This window comes from Myotis yumanensis, unplaced genomic scaffold, assembly GCF_028538775.1.
Source record: "Myotis yumanensis isolate MYYU_CA2020_CCGP unplaced genomic scaffold, mMyoYum1.0.hap1 SCAF_6, whole genome shotgun sequence".
NCBI lineage: Eukaryota > Metazoa > Chordata > Mammalia > Chiroptera > Vespertilionidae > Myotis > Myotis yumanensis.
Window position 1 is genome coordinate 31761471 of NW_027223757.1, and position 7139 is coordinate 31768609.

The window sequence follows — 7139 nt, forward strand, 5'->3', positions numbered from 1 at the left end:
AGTGGGAGGGAGGGCGTGGGATTTACTAGTATTAGGTGGAAGGCAGGGTCATATGCGGAGTTTCTCCACATGCAGTCCTGCTGTGGTTCTCCAGCCCCCGATTCTCCATCTCAGGGGTCATTAGATCCAGGGTCTACTAGAGTCAGTCCCAGCCTTACCACTTTCTTGCTTCAGGACCTTCAGCAAATGGAATAATTATTGTAAGTGCTTAGCAAAATAATTAGCACATGATAAGCAGCCCAAAAACATTACTTTAAAGAAGTTTTTTTAAAAAAATATTTTATTGATTTTTTACAGAGAGGAAGGGAGAGAGATAGAGAGTTAGAAACATCGATGAGAGAGAAACATCGGTCAGCTGCCTCCTGCACATCTCCCACTGGGGATGTGCCCGCAACCCAGGTACATGCCCTTGACCAGAATCGAACCTGGGACCTTTCAGTCCGCAGGCCAACGCTCTATCCACTGAGCCAAACCGGTTTCGGCTAAAGAAGTTTTATAGTAGTGTTTTGGGTGATGTAAAAATGGCATTGTGATATGTTTCAGTGATTATGAATGGCTGATTTTATTCCCACTGAATATGAGAGGAAAGTAAATTTAAAGCAAGGAGATGTCGGGTAAATATTAGAAAGAAATATGCAAAAATTTGAATTTTAGACATGAAAAGGGACCTTAGAATAAGCAAATCTGATTCAGAAATTATGTAGGTAAGGCACCAAGGAGCCAAGAGTTTGTGACATGCTCACGATAACACGGGTTTGGTGGTAGACAATTGAGATTTTTGTCTGATATCAGATCCTAGAAGTATACCTAAAGGTATCTGTGGCATCTTCAAAAAACACATATCTTCTAGACTGGCCTTAATTTCACCTTAGCTCCATGATTTTTCTCGATGGAGTGTTAGAACACTTTGTCATAAACTAAAGCCCCCAGCAACAGCAGGGCTCTGAAGGAGCTGAAAACCCAATCTTTCAGCTCTAAAATCTTAGGCTTCAAGTCTTCCTTGATCTGCAAAAAATGGGCCGAGGACATGAAGAGACATTTCTCCAAAGAAGTCATACAAATGGTCAATAGACAAATGAAAAGATGTTCCCCATTACTAATCATCAGAGAAATGCAAATCAAAACTAAGATGAGATACCACCTCATACCAGTCAGAACGGCTGTTACAAAAAAGACAAGAACTAAGTGTTGATCAGGATGTGGAGAAAAGGGAACCCTTATGCTCCACTGGTGGGACTGCTACTATGGAAAACAATGGAGATTCCTAAAAGAACTAAAAATAGAACTGCCATACCATCCAGCAATTCCACTCCTGGGCATATATCCAAAGAGAATGAAAAACACTAATTTGAAAAGACTATGTGTTCCTATGTTCATTTCACCATTATTTACAATAGCCGAGATATGGAAGCAACTCGTGTCCATCAATAGATGGATGAAGAAGATGTGGTGCATATATACAATGGAATATTACTTTGCAACAACATGGATGGATCTAAATGGTATTATGCTAAATGAAATAAGACAGGAAGACAAATACTGTATGGTTTAATTTATATGTGGAATCTAAAAGAAGAAACTAATGAACAAACAAAATAAAAACAGACTCATAGAAACAGATTAAACTCATGGTTCCCAGAGGAAAGGGGTTGGAGGATGGGTGCTAAAGGTGAATATAGGAAATAACATTGTTAGAAGTTTGCATGGTGACAGATGATTAATAGACTTAGTGTGATGATCACATTGTATGGTATATAAATGTCAAATCATTATATTGTACAGCTGAAACTAATATAATATTGTATACCAACTATACTGAATAAAAACATTTTAAAGTCTTCCTTGATCTGTCAAGCATATTTAGAAAAGTCAGTGATTGATGAGTAGCACTAACATTTTTTTTTTAATCCTCACTGGAGGATATGTTTTTATTGATTTTAGAGAGAGGAAGGGCGGGGAGAGAGAGAAACATAGATTTGTTGCCTCCCATATGCACCTCTACTGGGGATCGAACCCTTTTGGTATACGGGATGATGCTCCAATCAGCTGAGCCACCTGGCCAGGGCTGAAATGTATTTTTTAAAATGGTGAAATACAATGGATGTAGTAGAGATTCCAACTAAGGAGTGTTAGTTTGATAAAGAATAGGATGATAAAATATCATTAGTAAAATCACATAAGGCAGCTTTTGAAAAGTCTTTCATCTGAACCTGGAAAATGAATACCTTCTAGTCTCATTCCAGGCCATATGCTTTCCCACTGAGGATTTTTTTAATTTAAAAGAGGAATCTTGAACAAGTTTAAATGAAAAAAATTACTCTTTCCTCTCCTAGAGTTACCCTGAGGACAGAGTGCATTCATGTAATTATGGACACTTTTTTGGCCAACCTCCTCTACTTTAAAATATATCCATGTATCTTTAACAGGATGTCTGTGGAATCTCATCTGTTTCTTGTTTGAATAATGAGTGCCGATTGTGAATTGTATATATTCAGTGTGCTTTTTTTTTTACATCCATTGTGCGCAATTTAACTTTATTTTAGAAATTAATCTACATAACAGCATTTGCAAAAATAGCCATTTTGAGTGAAGAATATGCATTTGACTTTTTCTAAATCCTGACCTCTCAATCAGAAGCCCTGAATCCAGCCTTGGCTTTCCTGGTGAGTAGCTAAGCCACTCCTGTTTTACACCTTTACTCTCTCCTCTATAAACATGACCGAACACACCCTGGGAAACAGGCAGTATTTGGATAACCTCATGTTGTTTAGAAGAAAGTCAGTGGCATGGTCTAGTTTTTTTTTACTGTGAGCTGCAGAAACTATGAATCCACCTGGTTTGCCGTCCCCCCCTCCCCCCACTGGTATTGGTCCCCACGATGTCTTCTATGGTTCCTTGTGTATTTTCTGACACTTTGTGGGTGCTCAATAGTACAGGGTGAGGCAAAAGTAGATTTACAGTTGTGAGTATGCAAAACACTATTTTTCTTATATTATTATTTATTGTGTTATTTTCCATATGAACAACTGTAAACCTACCTTTGCCTCCCCTTGTGTTGTTGCTTGAAGGACTGGATAGACGTTCTCACACTCCGAAGGAAACTACACGCTGAAGGCTCAGCGTAAGAGTTGGTTCTACCAGGTTATTTTCTGGTTTCAGGGGACTTGCAGGACCGTGTGACCTTGTGTTTGAAGGAGAGAGCAGGCCTTTCACCCCAGGACCCGGGAAACCAAGCTTTTCTTTATCAGAAGTTAACCTTGGAGTGCGGTTTTCTTTGTTATTTAGGTCCTCTGCTGTTTTCTTTTGTATAAAACCAGAAATGTAAATAATTTATAAAATAAATTTACATATTCCTTTAGGTTTTCTTTGGCATAAATGTATTGAACATTGTAATTTGTGAAGGCACATGAAAATACTCAAATGACACGCTATTTGAATTGCGATTTTATTTTGGTCACATTTTCTTAATCTGAATTGTAAGAGGCATATCATCTATTCCTGTGATAAAGTTAAGAAAAGATCGATCTATTTCTGCAATTAAAACTAATCAAATTGTGATTAAAGTATTTATCACACTAGATGCTAGCATATAGGGTGCTGCTAGATGAAATTCAAAGATATTTTGATAATCTGCCCTACACAAACATTAATTTTCCTCTTAGATTGTATTTTACACACAATTCCTTTTAGATATATTAAAATAAATATGTGGCCCATGATTTTGTCCCTGGAAATAATTACTTCTTCCCTGAAGTTTATTTCTACCTTCTAGCAATAGGAAGGCAAAAAAAAAAAAAAAGGAGAGTAGTTAAAAAGTTTCAGTCCAGGGTTGTTCAGACCCAGATTTGAATCCCACAGAGCTGCTGAGAATTATAATTGCTTGACCTAAGAGGAAACTTGCAACTGTACAGTGATTATTTGATTTATATGATTTTTATCCCCTGATATGTGTGAATTATGTTAATAGGAGAGAAGAACATTTAAATTTAGGAGTAACAAAAACCTAGATGCAAATCTCAGCTCCCCACACCTGGCTGAATGACTCTAGGCTGGTTAAAAAATTCTTTGTTTGTTTTGCCACCTGAAAATTCAGGTGAGTAATACCCCCTTCCAGAGGTCTTGTGGGAATTGAACAAAATAACATGTATGATAACCCTAGAGGAGGGTCTTGTGTTGGAGGAACATGAGTTCTTACTGCATATCAGTTAGGCAGTATTGGTAGGTAGGGATGGGACGTGAAGAGAGATTTGTGACTCATGAACTAAAATTGTTTTCAAGATATGTTAAGAAAAAAGCTTACATCCTTGAATTGATTATAGAACAACACTAAAAAGTATAGCAATACGTGCCCAGTACTGTTGAAAGCACATTACGTGTATTTAATCTTCACAACAACCCTGTGAGGTAGATGTGATCATTGTGCCCATTCTACAGATGAGGACACTGAGGTAAAGACAGATTTTTGGTAATTTACCCCAAGCCACACAACTAGTAACCAGAAAAGCTGGAATTTGAATCTCAACAGTATGTCTTTTAACAGTCCTTTTAACCTTTATATTTTATGGGGGCAAGTTTAACACAGGACCAAATAAAATGGGCATAACTTAAGAAATGAGAGAAGTAGGTTAATGAGAGTGGGGTTTATAATAAAAGAGGGGATACTTGAGGGGTCAGGAGACTAGGCAAAAAAGGTATTAAGCATATGGCTTTCCATCAGTCTAAGATACCCTTGGGCAAGACACCAGTATGTGTCCAGTGCGACTATTGCACAACACTGCTTTTTAACGAAGATGTTTATTTTCAACTTATTGACAGCTATCTTAGACTTTTTATACATAGATATTCATGATTTATTTTTACACATAAAAATAAAACTAAAACTAAGTAAACATGAGGTAACCCTTCAACTTTTTTTAGGCAGACATTTTTATTTTATTTTATTATTTTACTTTACCCATCACATTCCCTCTATGCCTTCTTCCACCTCCACCCCACCCCCAACCCCAGCAATCACCACGCTGTTGTCCATGTCCATGAGTTCTCTCTCTCTTTTTCCCTTTTTTTGCTCAACACCCCCAAAATCCCCAACACCCCTTCTCTCTACTGTAGTTGTCTAGGCAGACTTTTCTGAATTAATTCTCAACTTGGATCCTCCAGTGCCCATCATCCTCACCATTAAAAAGTAGCACACCTGAGAGTACCTTGCTCATCTCTGGGTTTCACCCAAACTGTTCTACACATTTAGATGCTGGTATTTTTCTGATCTTACTTGCCGTTGTCTGCAGAAGGTTTTCTTGATCTTACCTGAGGTTGTCTGCAGAAGGTGGCTCATTTTTTCTTTGAAGGCTTCTTAAGTGGTTTGTTAGCTGAAATGTCCTGGGCTTACACTCTGCAGGTGTGCCACCAGGAATGAGCACCACACTAACGCATTTGCACACGGTGGCAATGGCACCACTAGCTGCCAATCAGAATTGACTATAGTTCTCCATCTGTGGTCCTCCACCCTGATTTCACACATGATTGAATATGAAAATGCGTGCATTTGATTCCATGAAATATGCTTGTCTATGAAATTACAAGGAAGTTTCAACAGCCCATCTCACTTCATCTTCTGTCCTCTATTTTGTTGATAATTATGTATTAGTAATTTTACCTGTAGCTGCCTTGGACTCAGTTCCTTTTGATTCTCCTTCTAGTTAAGTCTGTGACATCATCATTCTCCACTGGAGAGTAGTCTCTGACATAATTTTCCCCATAGACATATAATACAAATTGCTTATGTTTGGCTTACTGTTTTCTGTTTCAAGGAGATTTCTGACTCATGAAGACTGAATTAATTCTATAAAATACTATTGAAATGATTTAAATATTACTTAACACTTTCCCTCATGGAATGATAATAATTTACTTGGGTATTTGAACTTTTAAATATATGTTTTTTATTGATTTTAGAGAGAGAGAGGAAAGGAGAGGGAGAGAGAAACATCAGCTGCCTACTGGGAATCAAGCCCGAAACCCAGGCATGTGCCTTGACCTGGAATTGAACTAGCAACCTCTTGGTCCACTGGACGATGCTCAACTAACTGAGCCACATCAGACAGGGCTGGGTATTTTAATTTTTAATAATTTTTCCAATTAAAAAGTACCAATACATCTGCCTAGTCTTGGAAGCAAGTGTTTGTTCTCACTGACGCTTCAGCATAAGAAATATTACATATTGTAATTAGAATTCCAAGTGTCAGTTCAAAATTTTCTAATTGGCCTTTAAATATTAGAACTCTGTTACAGTATTTGAAGTTTCTAAATGTCTTTGGGGGCTTTAAGGCTTCTATTTCTTGTGATCCAAGTATGTGTGGTATATCAGAAAGAGGGTGACCTTGGGGCTAGGGAGAAGGGAACCCCAAACTCCTCATTACTAGATGGGCTTGGTAAAAAAAAAAATACCAAGGGTGGGAGCACATTATATGCAAATTCCATTTCATCCTTATCATAACCCAATAAAGTAATTGCTGTTGCTGATCCATTTCATAGGCAAGGAAAGCAAGGCTCAGGGAATTTAAGTACCTTAGACATTCACTTCACCTCTATTATCCTGGGTGTCCTTAGATTTATAAAATGTTGATTTGTTGTGAGTCTTAGCAGTACCACATTTAAGCACACTGCAGATATTAGGTGCTTAACTGCAAACATTTTATTACACTGATTTTAATTGCTTTTGTTCTATAAAGAGTATTAAATTGTCATTTGAAATTACCTTATAGATTCTGAGAGAAAAATTAACATTTTGAGATTTTGAACCCAATAAAAATAATTTTCTATTGCACAAATTATGACTCATTTTGTCTTAAGTTATTGATGAACTTAAAATTTTTAAAATTAGAAAATCCAGTAGGCAGCATCATATTCATGTCCAGGGCTTCCTATTGACTATGAATATTCTCCATAACACCTAAGTTGGGGAATTCAGGGACAAAGTATCTTTTATAATGGACATTTGGGTGAGACAACCTAGTGTCATGTATACATTTAATGAATCAATAACCAAAGTCAGATACATAACGAACTATAATTTTCAATAGTTCTTATCTTGATAAAATCCCAATGTCTTTATTAGAAATATTCCCTGTAGAAAATTATTT